The sequence below is a fragment of the Solanum stenotomum genome, chromosome 2 (assembly GCF_019186545.1).
Source record: "Solanum stenotomum isolate F172 chromosome 2, ASM1918654v1, whole genome shotgun sequence".
In the NCBI taxonomy this organism is placed as follows: Eukaryota; Viridiplantae; Streptophyta; class Magnoliopsida; order Solanales; family Solanaceae; genus Solanum; species Solanum stenotomum.
This window is the reverse complement of record NC_064283.1, coordinates 26,351,806-26,372,023: the sequence shown is the minus strand read 5'-3', so window position 1 is coordinate 26,372,023 and position 20,218 is coordinate 26,351,806. Positions and strand designations below refer to the sequence as shown.

Here is a 20,218-nt window from a genome sequence, read left to right as displayed (position 1 = left end):
AAATGATCTCAAAACAAATAAATGACTTGTCCAATAATTTAACGTGAAATAAAAAAGAGAGAAATATAATTATTCATTGAGTGCAAAAATTCTGCTTAGTGTAGTAAAAGGATAGCAAATACTCATAATTCACAACCCTAGTCGTTGCCTAAAAGACTAAAGTAATATTAAAACCTAAAGGATAAATGCAGAGAGCAGAGTTAATTAAGTAATGTTAATTGTGTTGGGTCCTTATAGTAAAGTCTAATATAATGATTATATTAATATTTTTTGTTTGATATTTATGTATGACTAAAAATTAAAATAGTAAATTATTATATTCTTAATGGGTTATTGGTTAACCCAATAACCCAATATTAAAAGATCAATATCGAACCGATAAATATAAAACCATTAAATAACCGTTAATCCAATAACTCAATAACAATAAATCAATAACACTCTTTTCGATTCGGTTTATCGGTCGATTTGATTTTTGCACACCCTAAGACCATCTCCAACCCATCTCTATTTTACTCTCCATTCTTTATATTTGGAGAGTAAAATAGAGAATGGACACTCCAATCCACCTCCATATCACTCTCCATTCTTCATATTTAGAGAGGTGAATAGTAGTTCTCCAAATTTGGAGAACTACTATTCACACTCTCTATTTCACTTTTTGAATATTTTATTATTATTTCTATTACTTTCTAATTAACATATTATTTTACATATAATGTCATTAATAAAATATCTAATATTCATAATTCTTTTTAAATGTAATATTATATTTTTAAAAATACATTATTTAATATATACTACTTTCATCCCGAATTAATAGTATTTTAATTTTTTCTAATTTTCGACAATAATATAATTTGATTTATTAATTTTTACTATAAAGAATACACAAAATTAAAATGATAAGATGAAAAAACTAATTTAAAAATACAATACATAATATGATAATTTAAATACAAGATAACAATACAATACATGACATAATAATTTAAATACAAGATAAAATACAATACATAACATAATAATCAATTCGCGATGAAACAAGGATCATGCCAAAAAGATGTTGAACGTGCATTCGGAGTTTTGCAATCACGTTTTACAATTATTGCATGACCGTCACGTTTTTGGAGAAAGAAAGTGCTACATGATATAATGACTACATGTATTATACTGCACAACATGATAATTGAGGTGGTCATCATCTTAATGCACCAATTCAAGATGTCGTAGAGGCTCCAACTCCAACGACAGAAATGGTGGTAGATGAAAATCTTCGGTTTGAACAATTATTAGCTAGACATAGAAAAGTTAAGGACAAAAATGCTCATTTTGAACTCCGTAATGCATTAATAGAGCATTTATAGGAGCAGCGTAATAATTTCAAAAATTGAGTGTTTATGTAATGTTTATGTTATTGTATTTCACTTTTATTTGAATTTGTCCATTAATTTGTATATTATATAATATTTCTTGCAATTCATGTTATTTAAAAATTTAGAATAAAATATAATTTTATATTAAATAAAAAAATTGTTTTTTTTATATCACATGAAAGTTATATAAAGTAATTATTGGGAAAAAGAAATAAAGGATTTATATTATAAAATAAGAAAATAAGAATGAAATAGAAATAATAATACAATATTGAGGAGAGAGAAAAAGATTCCTTTTTAGAGAGTGAAATAGAGAATTGGGTTGGAGTTGGTAAAATAGAGTGTAGGATTGGAGATGCCCTTATACTCTATTTTACTCTCTAAATATAGAGTTTTCTATTTTTTCAGACAATCAACTCCAACTCAATTATCTATTTTACTCTCTAAAAAAAAATCTTCTCTATCTTCAATATTATAGTATTATTTCTATTTTATTCTTTTTTTTATTTCATAGTATAAATCATTTTTTTTTCAAATAATCAATTTATATAATTTTCATGTGATATAAGTTTTATTTTTTCAAATTCTTTATTTCATATAAAATTATATTTTATTCTAAATCTCTAAATTACATAAATTACAGGAAAAAATTATATAATATACAAATTAATGGACAATTCAAATAAAAGTGAAATCATTAATGGAATACAATTACATAAGCATTTACATAAATACTCAACTTTCAAGATTATTATGTTGCTCTCATAAATGTTCTACTAACGCATTACAGAGTTTAAAATGATTATTTTTGTCTTTAATTTTTTATGTCTAACTAAAAATTGTTCAAATCAGAAATTTTCATCTACTACCATTTATGTCGTTGTAGTTGGAACCTCTACGATATCTTGAATTGGTGCATTAAGATCACGTTCATCCTCGATTATCATGTTGTGTAGTATAATAAGTCATTACATCATCTTGCACTTCCTTTCTCCAAAAACGTAACTGCCCTGCAATAATTGCAAAATGTGATTCCAAAACTCCGAATGCACATTCAACATCTTTTCGGCATGATTCTTATTTCATCGTGAAATATTTCTTCTTTTAGGAATGTGGATCGCGAATAGTTTGAACAATTGTAGACCATTTAATTTTGTGCATTCTTTATAGTGAAAATTAATAATAAAATCAAATTATATTAAAGTGACGAAAATTTAAAAAAATCAAAACATTATTAATTCGAGATGAAAGTAATATATATTAAAAAATATATTTTTAAAATATTATATTACATTTAAAAAGAATTATTAATATTATATATTTAATTAATGGTCTTATATAGAAAATAATATGTTAATTACAAAATATTAGAAATAATAATGAAAAAGTGAAATTGAGAGTTTGAATAATAGTTCTCCGAATAAGTGGTGAATAACGAGTGAAATGGAGGATGGTTAGAGAGTCCATTCTCTATTTTAAATATAAAGAATAGAAAGTAATATAGAGGCGAGTTCCATATTTTTTCAGACAACCAACTTCAATCCAATTCTCTATTTGACTCTTCAAATCTTATTCTCTCTTCTCAATATTATATTATTATTTCTATTTCATTTTTTATTTTCTTATTTCATAATATAAATTTTTTCTTCTTTTTTCCAAATAATCACCCTATATAATTTTCATGTAATATAAAATTTTAATTTTTTGAAATTCTTTATTTAATATTAAATTATATTTTGTTCTAAATTTCTAAATAACAATTTCAAATAATTGAGAAAAAAAATCAACAAGCACAACCGCATTCACAAATATAACTTCTCTGGATCTTATACTAATTTTTCCGAATATTATTAAATCTAGAAATGCCCTACCGGATAACTAAATTATTGTTGTGATTTTTGAAATTATTATGTTATGTATTATATTGTTATCTTGTATTTAAATTATTATGTTATGTATTGTATTTTTGAATTAATTTTTTTATCTTATCATTTAAATTTTGTGCATGTTTCGTAGTGAAAATTAACAATAACATCAAATTGTATCATAAAGTGACAAAAAAATACAAAATATTTAAAATATTATTAATTCGAGGTGAAAGCAGTATATATTAAATAATATATTTTTTACAATGTTATATTACATTTTAAAATAATTATGAATATTAAAGATTTATTAATAATTGTATATGAAAATAATATGTTGATTACAAAATAATAAAAATAATAATATAATATTGAAAAAGTGAAATAGAGAGTATGAATAGTGGTTCTCCAAATTTGGAGAACTGCTATTCAACTCTCTATAATTGGAGAGTAGAGGGTAAGACCATCTCCAACCCTACTCTATTTTACTCTCAATTCTCTATATTTGGAGAGTAAAACAGAGAATGCCCTCTCCAAGCACTCTTTATTTTACCCTTTACTCTCCAATTATGGAGAGTTGAATAGTAGTTATCCAAATTTAAAAGAACTACTATTCATACTCTCTATTTCACTTTTTGAATATTATATTATTATTTTTATTATTTTGTAATTAACATATTATTTTTCATATAAGACTATTAATTAAATCTCTGTTATTCGTAATTCTTTTGAAATGTAATATACATTTTAAAAAATATATTATTTAATATATACTACTTTCATCTCGAACAAGGGCGGATCTATTAAGGTGTGGGGGTGCCACACCACCCACGAACTTCAATGGAAACTCTATATATACATAGGAGTATATAAATAATATTTATATAAATATATAGCGTGCCACCCAGAGAACAAAACTGGCATGTGGTGCCACGGTAGGAGGGTGACTTACTAAGGCTGATATCGCGGGTTTGAATCCCATTTGCATCTATTATTTTTGAGAAATTGGTGCACACGTTTTTAAAGAAAAAAAGGCTACAATCACGTTTTTTAAGGAAAAACAGCTGGCACATTTTTTTATATTGTTTTTTATAATTGTTATTGACTTAAATTTAATTAGTTAAATTATTACTCCTTTGACTTTTCTTTTATTTGATTAAACACAAATAAAAGTGTTCTCTTTCTCTTCAACTATTTCCATATCCTTCTTCCTCCAAGTTTCAACTTCTCCCAAGTCTTGATTGCCCCATTCCGAACCCAAGTCACTTGCTGTCGTTGCCACCCGTTGCCCGCCTTAGCATTGCGTCCAGCGGCTAAGCCTCATAGGCCTGCTTGTTGTTCGGTGCTATTGTTTTCACCTTTCTCCATCCATCCATAACCTTTTGTAGATTGTAAGTTTGCAATTCTATTTTTGTAAGATTTTTTTATTTCTATTTCTTGAGTTCTTTAAAGTTTTAATGAGTGATGATTGATTTCATATTGGACAAGAGTTTTGATTTTACTTTGATATTTTAAATTTCTAATGAACATTGTACGACATTATTAGTTAAAAATTGTGTGATATGAACCATATCAATTTGAATTAACTATGACTTACCCTATTAAATTTGAATTAATTGTGAGTTGAATTGAATTTTAATTTTTGTAGGAAAGTATTCTAGTTTTGTGAATTGAGATGGAGAAGTTTCTTGAGAAATTTAATCATTCTCAAGCAAGTTCTAGTACGAATGTCAATCTTTCTCATCTTATAGATAACCTTAATTTAGATTCACTTGAAGCCGATCCAGGAAAAAGAGTACCAATTACTCACTATAACCCTCGAATAAAGGATGAAGTGAGGAAACATTATATTCAACAAGGGCCTTGTCAACCTCACATAGATTCATATCCTCCAACTGAAATTGGAAAAAAAATGTGTCAATTTTGTAAAAGTTGATTTGAAGGTCATATTCTAAATGGTTGGTGTATAGCGTGGAGAAAGATTTTGTCTATTGTATATATTGTTATTTATTCAAAGATAATTTTTCCATGGACATACGAGTGAGTTTTACACAAAATCTGATTTTAGGAGTTGGAATAGGACACTTGAAAGGTTTCATAAACATGTTGGTGATGTTAATAGTATTCATGACAAATGTTTCAACAAGATGCTAGATGTGTCAAATCATCATCAATCAATTCAAGTTGTTCTTGACAAGCATTCTCAAAAGTTTAAAAATGAGTATCGAATGTGTTTGAAAGCCTCAATTGATGTGTCAAGACTTCTTTTGCAATATGGATTACCTTTTCGAGATCATGATGAAAGTGAATCTTCAACAAATCAAGGCTTCTTTCTAGGACTTGCGATGGCATGGGGACAAACATCCGAATGTGGGAAAAGTGATATTAGAAAATGCCCCACAAAATGATACTTTGACTTGTCCTATGATTCAAAAAGATATTACCAATGCCTGTGCAAAAGAAACATTGAAAGAAATTATTAGAGACTTGAATGGAGATTACTTTGGTAGATTAGTTGATGAGTCAAAAGACATCTCTCACAAAGAAAAAATGGCTCTTGTTTTGCGTTTCGTTAATAGAATAGTGAAGTAGTTGAACGATTCATCGGTCTTGTCCATGTTAGTGATACATCGGCATGTTTATTGAAGAAAGTGATTTATTCTTTGCTTTCCGTTCACTCACTAAGTCCATCCAAAATATGTGGACAAAGTTATGATGGGGTTAGTAATATGAAATGAGAGATAAATGGGATCAAAACTTTGATTATGAAAGTTAGTCCATCGGCATATTACATTCATTGTTTTGCTCATCAATTGCAACTAACACTTGTGGCTATTGCTAAAAAACATTTGGATGTTGAAGATTTTTTTGATCATGTTAGTAATGTGTTGAATGTTGTTGAAGGATCTTTCAAGCGTATAGACTTACTCCGTGATCACCAAACCAAAAATTTAGAGCAATTACTCGAGAACCATTGATGGCCCCAAGCGAACCCTTGACTTGACTTAACTTAACTTATAGCGGAAGACTTAAAACATTAATACAAGGATTCAAATTCACTTTAAAACAATTGTCTCAAATAAACTTAGAACGTTTAAGGATAAACATTCAAATTATCCAAAGTGGCAACTCAAGTCTTGTAGCCAAACATGTGAAATACAAGACTAAAAGACTCATATCTAACTGTCTATGAAGCCTCTAAATACCAAAAGGGATGTCGGGACAAGACCCCCGATCATCCTAACAACTGACTAACAAAGCAATAAAAGGGAATCCTCCTGAAGCAAGGAGGCTCACAACTAACTCTGAGTGTTCAACTAGATCAACGATGTGTTGGATGCTGATCTTGGTTACCTATATCTGCATTATTAAAAGATGCAAACCAAATGACATCAGTATATTGAATGTACGAGCATGCGAGGGGAAAACTAAACATGGCATAAGATTAATATGAAAAGAACACTTACCTTAGCTTTACTCAACTCATGAATACTGGTACGGTCAATACTGGGGCAGTAGTCAACCTCTTTTTCAATTCATGAAAGCTTTTCACAAGCTTCAGACCATTGAAACTTCACTATTTTCTGAGTTAACTTGGTCAAAGGGGACAAAATAGATGAGAACCCATTTACGAACATTCTATAATATCCAGTCAACCCCAAGAAACTCCTAATATCAGTCAGAGATGTGGTCTAGGCCAATTCTGTAGTACCTCTATTTTCTGAGGATCAACTCTAATTCCATCACCGGAAACAATATGGCCTAAGAATGCCACATACTCAAGCCAAAACTCACATTTCGAGAACTTAGCATACAACTCCCTATCCTTTAGAGTTTGGAGAACTATTCTGAGATGGCTAGCATGATCTTCCTCATTCATCGAATAGACTAGTATGTCATCAATGAATATGATGACAAACATATCTAAATAAGGCTTGAATACTTTATTCATAAGGTCCATGAATGCGGCATGCATATTGGTCAAACCAAAGGACATAACTAGGAACTTATAATGACCATAACGGGTCCTGAATGTTGTCTTTGGAATATCACATTCCCTTACTCTTAACCGATGGTAGTATGATTTAAGGTCTATCTTAGAGAAACAGGTAGCACCCTGAAGCTGATCGAAAAGATCATCAATTCTCAGAAGAGGATACTTATTCTTGATGGTAACCTTGTTCAACTGGCGGTAGTCTATACACATTCTAAGGGAACCATCTTTCTTTCTCACAAATAAGATCGGAGCATCTCAAGGTGAGATACTTGGTCAAATAAAACCCTTATCAATGAGATATTTTAACTGTTCTTTTAGCTCTTTCAACTCTGCTGGATCCACTCTATATGGCGGAATTGATATCGGATGAGTATCAGGAATAATATCTTTACCGAAGTCTATCTCTCTCTCAGGAGGGACTCCGGGTAGATCATCAGGAAAGACTTCTGGAAACTCACTCACAACTGGAATTGAGTCAATATGAGGTGTCTCAACACTAGAGTCATTAATTCGGACTAAGTGATAGACACAACCCTTGGAAACTAAATTTCTTGCCGTAAGGTATGAAATGAAATGACCCTTAGGCATTGCTGAACTACTACTCCACTTTATAACTAGCTCATTAGGAAATTGGAACTTGACAACTAGAGTTCTACAATCAATAGAGGCATAACAGGCATAAAGCCAGTCCATACCCAGAATGACATCAAAATCAACCATGTCTAACTCAACTAAATCAGTCATGGTGCTCTTGTGATTGACAGAAATGGTATAATCACGATAGACTCGCTCAGCTAGAATAGACTCCCCAACAGGTGTAGAAACACAAAAGGGGTCACAAAGTTTCTTAGAAACAACATCAAATTTCATTGCAACATAATGAGTCACAAAACATAAACTCGCTCCTGGTTCTAGCAAAGCATAAACATTAAAAGTAAAGACTTTGATCATACCGTGACAACATCTGGAGAATTCAATTGCTTTTGACGACTCGTGATCGCTTATAGGTAGTTTGCTCCTCCGCCTTCCCCTGAAGTAGCTAATCTAGATGTAGCTCTGTCTGGTGGAGCAACTGAGGAAGATTGGGCTCTATGCCCTGATTTCCATTACCTTGTTGGTTCTTAGGGCACTCTTTCATGAAGTGACATTCTTGACCACACTTGAAACAACCAGTGGATCCATCACGACACTTACCCAGGTGGTTCCTACCACACTTAGCACATGCAGTAGCCCAGTTACCTCCTTGTGCCACACTACCCTGAGACTGCGCTGGTCTAGCTCTGAAGTTCTGTGCATTCTGACCATTATACTCACCTTTGTTTCTAGGTGCAGGTGCACTAGCAGATGATGGAGCAGGTCCCTTTTGCTTTAGCTGAAATGAAGGACGGTTAACATTACTACTTTGCTACCCGGACTTATTCCTTGTCTTAACTTTTTTGTTCCTAAGCTCTTCCTTATCCCTCAACTTCTCTTCATCAACCTGCTGCACACAAACCATCAATCTTGCTATATCCATGTCCCTTATTAGCATAGCTGCCTTGCCCTCTTTGCTTGACAAACGGGACAACCCAGCAACAAATAGACTCATACGGCTCCTCATATCCGCAACCATCTCCGGAGCACAACGGGAAAGTTGGGTGAACTTCAAAATAGACTCATGAACACTTAGTGAATCCTGTTTAAGGGTAAGGAATTCCCGTACCTTGGCTTCTCTCAGTTCCCAAGGAAAGAAATTCTCCAAGAAAGCACTCTCGAACACAACCCAACTCAAAACTGGTGCAGCCTCAACCCTACTCTTCTTCCACTAGTCAAACCAAGTCCTAGCAACACTCTTCAGTTGATATGAAGCTAGTTCCACTCGCTTAGCATCAACAACGTGCATAACCTCAAACACTTTTTGCAGTTCCTCAACGAAATTTTCCGGGTCCTCAGTAGTGCTTGAACCAGTGAAGCTTGGAGGATTCATCCTCAAGAACTCACGGACCCTCGAAGTATCATCTTCTTCCTGTCGAGCCCCTCTTTGTTGCCCAATCTGGTTAGTCAAAGCTTGACTTAGCATTTTGATTGTTTCACGAAATTCAGCATTGGTGACCACTCCCTGGGGTTGCACTTGGTACCCCTTGCTCCTCAACGTTCCTTCTAACAGGAGGACCTCAGACAACTCTTCGTGGATACATGATCTGAAAGACACGTGCACACACAATTTAGAATGAGACTTTATAGAGATGAACTTTGTCGCACGAAATGAGTATGAAAGAAGTGAAGGAAATTCCTAAATATTGCCACCTCCTAATTATAGATGTGGCGCGCTTTACACCGATAATTAGGACTCTACATGCATGGCTTCATAGACTCCCTAGGACTCTTGACCTCAGTGCTCTGATACTAAGTTTATCACACCCCGAGCTTACACCCTGGGCGGGACTGGCACTCGAGAATCATTGTTGGCCCCAAGCGAACCCTTGGCATGACTTAACTTATAGCAGAAGACTTAAAACATTAATACAAGGATTTAAATGCACTTTAAAATAACTGTCTCAAATAAACTTCGAATGTTTAAGGATAAACATTCAAATTAGCCAAAGTGGCAACTCAAGTCTTATAGCAAAACATCTAAAATACAAGACTAAAAGACTCGTATCTAACTGTCTATGAAGCCTCTAACTACCAAAAGGGATGTCGGGACAAGACTTCCAATCATCCTAACAACTGACTAACAAAGCAATAAAAGGGAATCCTCCAGAAGCAAGGAGGCTCACCAACTAACTCTGAGTGCTCAACTTGTTCAACGAGGTGATGGATGTTGATCTTGGTTACCTGTATCTACATCATTAAAAGATGCAGACCAAATGGCATCAGTACATTGAATGTACGAACATGCGAGGGGAAAACTAAACATGACATAACCTTGAAAGGAAATCTGAAAAGAACACTTACGTTAGCTTTACTCAACTCAACTCAAATGCGAAGTAAAACAACAATAAAAGTGTAGTTTATACAAAGCATTTAAAACAATAGATGAGAAATCAATGTATTTAAGAAATACAATAACAACTCAGTTTACATATAAAGTAATATAATATTGTGAGAGTTTCTCTAACCGACAGCCATCATTATGAGCTAAAGTGATGATACAACGTCTCGTCCACGCTGCCAGAACTTATTATACCTTGTCGTGATATAGAACACCTCAACTAAGTGGATCCACTAGTCTATGCTAAAAAGCACTAAATAATCATCTAAAATGTATGACCCTTTCTTACCCACGATGGCTATATGGTTTATGGAGACTTAAGTTATTATGAACTCATCCCCATATCGATGCTCAATACTACTCCCAAAATATACTCAGCTCATACGTTTTAATAACAAAAACTCTTTCTGTGGTTTGAGATAATTACTCAAAACTAGCTCAAAGACTCTCTTGGAAATCAGTGTTTTCTTTTTTGTTAAAATGTGAAAACATTACAACTCTTGGGAATACTTAGTTCCCGTATAATCTTTTGAAGAAATTAAACTTTACTCTTACTCTTTACTCAACTCAAAACTCAAGCCTTAAAACAAAGTTAAAACATTTGTAAAAGACTTTTGGAAAACTCTATAAACTTCTCTTGACTCGACTCTTAACTTTCCTTGAATTGAATTACGGATTCAAGGCTCATGATCTCATTTTTATAGATGATTTCATGATGTTTAGACATACCTTAGAGTGTAGAAATCAACTAGAAAACTTAAGTATGTTGCTAGGGAACTCAAATAGAAAGAAGTGGGAAAAGGTGGAAGACATGGCATATCTAGCGCTCTGAGTGGCGCGGGGCACCAAAGGGTGAATTTTAGGAGCTGGGTTGGGCGCTCTGGCTGGCACGGCGCCCCAGAGCCCAAACTTCAGAGTCCCCTTTGGGGCGCTCTGAGAGGCACGGCGCCCCAACCCCTTCCCCAGATTTTTGACAAATTTTCTTGCTCGTTATATTTAACTCTAAACCCTCTAGATTCGATTGGTTCTTTTCCCAAACACTTAGATTCGACTATATCACCAATATATGAATGAATCTACTCAAAATCACACCTAATTTCATAAATCAAACTCAAGAAACTTCTCAACAACTCCAACAACAAGAACCCACAAGAACTTAAACAAAATTCATCAAGAACTCATAATATTTTCTTTCAAGAACACAATTACGCTGAATTGAATCATGATTAGTGCGTGAGTGAACTAACCCAACGCTATGTGATCTCACATACCTCGTAGGGATCACCCCTTGATGAAATCCTCAAGCTTAGCTTCAAGAATGTGACGAATCCTTGCTTCTTCTCCTCTTTCTTTCTCTTCTCTCAAAACCCTAACTCAAATTTCAAAAGCGTAAACTGAATCCAATAAGTTTAGACCCAAAATTAATTACCAAAAACAAAATTAATTAATTAGGTATGGAAAAGACCATAATACCCTTTTAAAATCCGATTTTGACTTTCCTTATCTGGACAACCCAACTTCAAATAGACATATCTCCCTCATACAAACTCAGAATGGAGCAAACTTGGCAGCGTTGGAAAAATAATTCAAAGAAATTTCCTACGGTATCTAGTAGCACACCTAACTCATTCTGAGATAGGAGTTATGGTCGTTTGAAGTTGACCCAAAACTCAAACCTAACATAACATAACCAATTTTCTAGATTTTTCATTCTTTCCAAAAATGATTATTTCTAATTCTAGTTCTTTCAAATAGCGAGGTGTTACAAAAAAGGCCAAGGAATACATCAAGAACGTGGGATTCAAAGACCAGGTGATACTCGTTGGGGATCACATTTCAAAACTTTAGATAACTTTACAGTTATTTTCTCATCTATTGTTCATGTTTTTGAAGTGATTGAACTTGAAGGGTCCACATCAAGTGATAGAAATCAAGCGAAGTATCTTTTGACAAAGATTAAAACATTTAAGATGAATAATCACTTCTGTGTGATGAGAAAGAGATTGAACATCCAACAAAGATTGAGGAAGATATTGTTGTGTTGGGGGATATTAAAGTTGGGATGACTGTAGAGGAAAATGAGGGGTTGTCGTGGGTAGGTAGTATTTTTTAGAAAATACTTTTTATTTATTTTTAATTAGTTAAATAGACTAAAATAGTTGTTTTTTAGAATTTCATTTTTTAAATACAAATTTGGACTAAAATGCCACATGACATCATTTAATTCATAACTTTGTCATGTCAGTGCGAGCGTATTACATACATCTCATATTTTTGGCTGAGTGTCAAAAAAATATCAAATATGTATTAATTTTAAGGGGAATAGGTGTTCGATAGGTACAAGCCTTAGTTGAAGTATTTAAGCGAATTATGCGGATAATTTTAAGGGAACGTCGATGACTAACTCCTAAATTCATAGTCAAAATCATGAATAATACATGTGTCCATATGAAATCAATTGGAAAACATGTAATTGAGTCGAATCATCCATAAAAATATTAAGATCAAACAATTGAATCATAACAAATAAGGCCCATGGAGAATTGAGACCAAACCCTAATCAAATTGAATTGGAAACTTGGAGATCTTTTAGGGCCTAATGGATGAACTGAATCTGTTGGTGCATTCCCACATACTTTAATGATCAAAGCCTAGAAAGAAAGAGAAAAGAGGAGATTTGAAGCTTGGAACCGTAGCTTTCTTCCTTGAGCTTGAGAGAGAATTGGAGAGGATGAACTTAGATGGGATTTGGGAATTTGAGAGAATGGGAGGGTTAGGGTAGAATAAGGAATAAAATCATAGTTATAGGACTTAAAATTAGGGTCAGAACGACATAGTATAGGTATTAATTGCATAGGAAAAAGAACCCAAATACCCTACAAAAATTAATGTCAGACATATCTACGGTCCATAGAACTTTCTACAGCATGTGCTGGTCAACCGTAGAACCAACTTCAGAAATCAAAAAAATATATTATTTCCCACGAGACTCTTCTACGATCCGTCGTCCAGTCTACGGTCCATATACCCTTTCTGTAGAACACATGTTCAAGTCCAGATATTTACTAAGTCTGGATCAATTCTATGAAACCTTTCTATGGCCCATCGAACCAACTACGACCAGTAAAATCCTTCTGTAAGTTTGAGGTCTTAATTCAACTAGATCCTTTCTACGAGAGTCATCTACGGCTCGTCCAAATTTCTACGGCTCTTACTGTGAAGTCGTAGGTTAGACTTCGAAAACTTGAAATTTCCAAAACTCAACTCAAGTTCTACAATTTCCTTTCTACGGCCCATAGGACTTGCTACAGTCTGTAGTTCATTGCATTAGTGAAATTTTCCGCACTTTTCCTTTTCAACTTGACTTTTCAATCTTTGAGATGTGACAATATCTCCCCATTGGGAACATTCGTCCTCGAATGAGACTCAAGTTAGCATAAATAGAGAAAGAGAGAAACTAACAACCCAACATGAATGCAAATCTCATCATAATGCACATAGACATGGAGAATCACTCCAAGCTAAATAATAACATCAAAAATCAAGTTTTACATGAACATGAATACATATAGAAATATGAGAATAACTAAAACGATTGAATTCAAAAGAATGAACCATGAGGAGCTAATACCTCAAGCTAGAGTAGGAGTGGAGAAAAAAAGGTGAGGATACTGGGACATCATATCCGCTTCGGCTTCTCAAGGATCACCCTCAACTAATTGATTCAACCAAAGAACGTTCACAGAAGCAACTTATTTAATTCTCAACTTTCAAACTTGTCGGTCTAAAATCTCAACCGGAACCTCTTCATAGGAAAAAAATTCTTCAACTCCTAAATCTTTCAAAGGTACATTGGATGTCAGATCTCCAACATACTTTTTCAACAAAGAGACATGGAATACCATATGTAAAGATGTTACATCATTAGGTAAATCTAACTCATAAGCAACCTTGCCAATACACCTTAAAATCTTATATGAACCTACATAGCGGGAACTAAGCTTCCATTTCTTACCAAATCTCATTATACCCTTAATGGGTGAAATTTTCAAGTAGACCCAATAATCAACATTAAATTCAATTTTTCTTTTTCTAACATCGGCATTAGACTTTTACCGACTTCGAGCCCTTTTCAACCTTTCGCGAATGAGTCAAACCTTTTCCATAACCTTGTGCATCAACTCGGGCCCTATCAAAAAAAATCTCACCAACTTCAAACCAACCTATATGAGACCTCACCTCCTACCATAGAGAGCCTCAAACAGTGTCATTCCAATGCTAGAATGATAGTTATTATTATAAGCGAACTCAATCAAAGGCAAATGATCATCCCAATTACCCTTGAAATCAATCACACAAGCTCTCAATATATATTCTAAAGTCTGAATGGTACGCTCGTCATGTCCATCGGGTTGAGGATAAAAAGTCGTGTTAAGTTTCATTTGCGTACCAAAACCCTTCTAAAATGACCTCCAAAACTGAGATGTAAACTGAGTTCCACGATCGGAGATGATAGATAATAGAACTCCATGCAACCTCATCATTTCTTGAATATATATCTTAGCGTACTCTTTCATTGAAAATGAAGTCTTAATGGAAGAAAGTGAGCCGATTTCATTATTCGGTCCATAATAACCCAAATCGAATCAAACTATTGACGAATGTGAGGTAAACTGTAATGAAGTTCATATTCAAATCTTCTCACTTTCATGTAGGAATACTAATGCTTTGATCCAAACCACCCAATTTCTGATGCTTAACTTTCACTTGTTGACAATTTGAACATTTATCCATAAAGTTCGTAATATCCTTCTTCATCTCATTCCGCTAATAGACTTTTCGCAAATCACGATACATATTGGTGGCTTCTGGGTGAATATAATACCAAGAATTGTGAGCTTCTGTCAAAATCTAATTTTTCAAATCATCAACATTCATAACACATAATCGATCTTAGTATCAAAGGACATCTTCTCCTCCTTAGTAGAAAGCCTCAATGGCTTTTTTTCGGACACATTCTTCTTCAAATCAACCAATGTCGGGTCAAGATTTATCTTTGCCTTTACATATGATAGAAAAGATAATTCAAAACCGTTCTGAACAATTACCCCATCTTCATGAGAGCCAACCAAGTGAACACCCAATCATACCAATCTATGAACATATTGAACTTGCTCTTTCTTATCATCCTCAACATGAGCAACACTTTTCATTGATAGTTAACTAAGAGCGTCCGCCACCACATTCTCCTTACCAGGATGATATAGGACACTCATATCGTAATCTTTCAATAACTCAAGCCATCTCATATGGCGAATATTTAAATCCTTTTGAGTGAACACATATTTCAAACTCTTGTGGTCGGTAAACACATCTACATGATCACCATATACGTAATGCATCTAAATCTTTAGAGAAAACACCACCGCTGCAAACTCAAAATCATGAGTCAGATAATTTTTTTCATGCACCCACAATTGCCTTGAAACATAAGTAATGGTTTTCTCATGTTGCATTAAAACACTCCGTGAATTAAGCATCACAATAAACCACAAAACCATATGATCCTTTTAATAATGTATATATAAGGATGAAGAGAGTTTGTCATCCATTCCTTTAGTAGCAAGTAATGAAAAATCTATCATCTTATGACCACTTTTTCAACAATTAAAATAACCATCCATACAACCAAACATTTGCAATCATGTTTCTTGCCATATTTAGTGCAAGTAGTCATGGAAGATCCATCACTATTTCCTCCTTGAGGCTTAGGGTTAGACACCCAATCATTGTTGAATTTAGGGGTAGGAGTATTAGAAGATCCTTGACTGGAAAATCTTTGCCAAAATTTAGAACGACCTTGTTCATCAGACCTAGAATGAGAAAAGTCACTATTACCTATGCGAGCCCTCTTGGACTCTCTTACCATTTGCTTGAGTTTATGTTCTTCAATTTGTTGGGAATGTAACATCAAACGGGAGATATTCATCTCTTTAATCAACATGACGGTTCGACATTCTTTGACAACCAATTCAGAAACACCCGACACAAACTTACTCGTCTTTGCCCTAAAATCGGCAACCATAGTTGGAGCATACTTAGCCAATTGAGTGAACTTCAAAGCATACTCATTCACACTTATATTCCCTTATCGGAGGTTAATAAACTCAAGCACTTTTGTCTCTTTCATATTTATGGGAAAGAAATGATCAAGAAATACTCCTTTGAATTTCTCCTAATCAAGAGGACCCGCATCAATAACCCTCTCACCTTTCCACTGTTCAAACCAAACTTCAGCAACACCATTGAGTTGATAAGCTGCCAACTCTGCCCTTTCTACCGTAGGCAATCCCATAATCCCCTATATCTTTTACACCTCATCAATGAATTTTTGAGGATCCTCATTCGACTTTCGACCTATGAAACTCTGGGGATTTATCCTAGAGAAGTCTCTTATCCTTGTCGTCGCTGTACCCACATTTGGGTTCACGGGAGCAACAACTTCTATATTAGCTTGGGTCGTCGTAGCTTGAGCCAACACTTGGAAAATGACTTAGAATTCAACATGAGTCACTTACTTGTCCAAAGAATCGATCGGAACTTAGAGAACCTCGGGTTCCACATTGTCTCCTGCATTCCTTCTCATGTAAGCTCTTAGAGGGGCCATATCCTGAAAAACATCAGACAAGATTTTGGAGAAAAATATTTGTAGAGATAGACTATATGACACAACTTTAGAGTAATGAAAGAAGTGAAGTTTCCTAAACGTTTTGTAGTCTCATATTCATAAATGTGGCGTGCTTCACACTTATAAACAAGACTCTACTCAATGCATCTTGTCAGACATTCTAAGACCTTTTTCTAAAACCTAGCCCTGATACCAAGTTTGTCACGATCCAAAGTATACCCTACTTGTGACATGATATATAAGACTTCGAGAGACCCTACACAAGCCACTTGACATGCATACAACACAATATAATAGAAATACGAGAATTTAAGCAATACGTCTTATATCAGAAAAGAGTTTGACATAAAAGCGAAAGTCTAATCATAGTCTTGACAAACCAATCTAACACATCAAAAGAGTGGTTGAGACGTAACCCATACACCACATACAACGTCTAAAAACTAAAGACATAAGAAAATCATAGTACGATAACACAATCCTCAGAATATGAGGACTCACCAAATTTTCAATAGACAACCAATTAACTAGCCACGGGTGGGAGGAGAAGAAACATCAAGCCCTACATTATGAGACAATGTAGGCACAAATATGCATTAGTACATGAAATATACTAAGTATGAGAGATATGCTGGCACACGTATGCATTAGTACATGAAATATACTAAGTATGATAGATATGCATAAGAACATGAAACATGATCACAAGGGGACATAAAGAAAAACATGATATGCATGACCAAGCTAAAACATAGTAAACCAACCTTTAAGAAGAATCATAAATCATGAACATGGTCAATGTATCTTAAATTTATAATGAAAACTTCATAAAACCTTTGAAAGTAACTTAGTTCGTTTTTGTGGTATATTTACCATTAACTGACATAGACCATATGAGCTATAACATGGAATCCGACGTCTTGCTCTCACGCCGAAAATAAATGTCCTACTTGTCAAGGTAAGGGCCATAATTTTTTAGCTTACATAGATCCACTAGGTATGTCTTTCTAAGACAATCCTACGGGTTACGTAGTTAGGGACAATGAGATTGCTACTAGAGACCTAACCTCCACTAACAGAAGAATCTTCATCTCAATATCCTCTCGATGCTTAGTAAAAGTCCCAACGGAATAGTCATATTCATATACATATCATCCATACATGGAAAAACACAATTAAGTTACTAGTCCAATCTTAAGCCATCATAGAGTAGCTTCTTAAATCATGATTCATACTAAAAACCTTTCACCGATCATTATTTCTTAATATGTGAGAAGATCTTTCACAATTTATGCATATGTGAGAAAACCTTTCAAGATTTCATTGATGCTTATCTTAAAAGCAACCTTACTTCGTAAAATATTCTTTTTCATAAAGCATGCATAATCATCATTCATATCCTCAAAAAATCATATCTTCATAAATTCATAGTCAAAATCATCAATAATGTATGGGTCTATATGAAATCAATGGAAAACATGTAGTTGAATCAAATCATTCATAAAAATATTAAGATCAAACAATTGAATCATAACAAATATGGTATATGGAGAATTGAGATCAAACCCTAATCAAATTAATGAAATTAAATTGGACACTTAGAGATCTTTTGAGACCCAATGGATGGATTGAATCAATTGGTGAATTCCCACATACCTTGATGATAAAAGTCTTGCAAGCAAGAGAAAAGAGGTGACTTGAAGCTTGGAACCCTAGCTTTTTTCCTTGAGTTTGAGAGAGAATTGGAGAGGATGAACTTTGATGGAATTTGAGAGAATGAGAGGGTTCGGGTAGATTTAAGAATAAAAGGTAGTTATAAGACTTAAAATTAGGGTCAAAACGACATAGTGTAGGTATTAATTGTATAAGAAAAAGACTCAAATACCCTTTAAAAATAACGGTCGGGCGAACCTATTGGTAAACTGTAGGTACAACTTCAGAAACCCAAAAATTTTATAATTTCTCACGAGACCTTTCTGCGGTTTGTCGTCCAGTCTACGATCCATAGACCTCTTCTGTAGAACACAGGTTTAAGTTCAAAATTTTACTAAGTCTAGATCAATTCTACGAAACCTTCCTACGACCTGTTGAACCAACTACGATCCGTCAAATCCTTGTGTAGGCCTGAGGTCTTAATTCAAATCTCTGGATCCTTTCAACGAGAGTCATCTACAGCTTGTCTTGTCAAGTCGTAGGTTTGATTTCAGAAACTTGAAATTTCCAAAACTTAACTCAGCTTCTACGATTGCCTTCTTACGGTCCGTAGACTGGACTTGTATTTCATCACTTCAGGGGATTTTTTTGTACTTTTCATTTTCAACTTGACTTCTAATTTCCTAGGTGTTACAAAATCATTTTTAAAGATTTTATTGAGCGGAACAAAAATTAAAAATCACCATTAATAGAGATGACAATGGAGCGGTATGGGGTGGGTTGAGCTTAACCCGCAATACTTTTAACCCGCCCTGCATAATAATTTTTTTCATTTTCAATTTGCCCCATTCTACTCCGCATAGATCCGCTCCGCATGAATCCGCCCCACATAATATTTTTAATATTTTCTTTTTAAAAAAAAATTATGTTTGATGCTTAAAATAAAATTCATAAAAACAAATTTATTTTCTCATTAAAGTTATATTAATTTAATAGATAATGACTTAAAATTTTATTTTATAGAGGTCAATTGAGAAGCATGTAAGAAACCATATTAGTTTTGATTGAATTATTTTCATTAACTATCTTGAATATTTTAGTAATTAAAGAAACTATCATAATGAATAATGCCGTGTCACTCTTATAACATGTAAAAGTTAAAAATAAGTTTGAACCCGCATAGACCCACAACCCTCCCCGCCCCACACTAATTTTTAAAAAACCCATCAACCCGCCCCACATCCCTCCCCGCCCCCAACAATCTTAAACTCACCTCGCCTCACATCCGCCCCGTCCCATTGTCATCCCTACCCTTTAACGATAATCTATTTGTTCAATTTTCTCTGTTAATTATCATTTAATTCCTAGTTTTGATCAACTCGATTCCTTTTTTTTATCGAGTATGATATCATATATTTTTCAGGTTGAACAAAAAGATTTGATGAGAAAAATAAATTTTAATAATTAGTACATTTTTCTCAATTTAATAAATATTATATCTATTTTGATGTTTATTACTATTTTATGTATTTTTTTTATATAGAGTTGACAATGTATTTTCTCCGTTCCTTTTTAGTTGACGAAAATGAAAAAATTAATTATATTGTGATTAAATAATATATTTTTTATTAATTTTTTTAATCTTTTAATTCTAAAAATAATTAA

General features: G+C 33.6%; 1 protein-coding gene across 1 annotated transcript in view; it reads left to right on the top strand.

Moving 5' to 3' along the window:
- The window catches only part of LOC125855854 (uncharacterized), a 254,955-nt gene that overhangs the window by 184,188 nt on the left and 50,549 nt on the right, over positions 1-20,218 (top strand). The gene's annotated exons all lie outside the window — the stretch shown is intronic.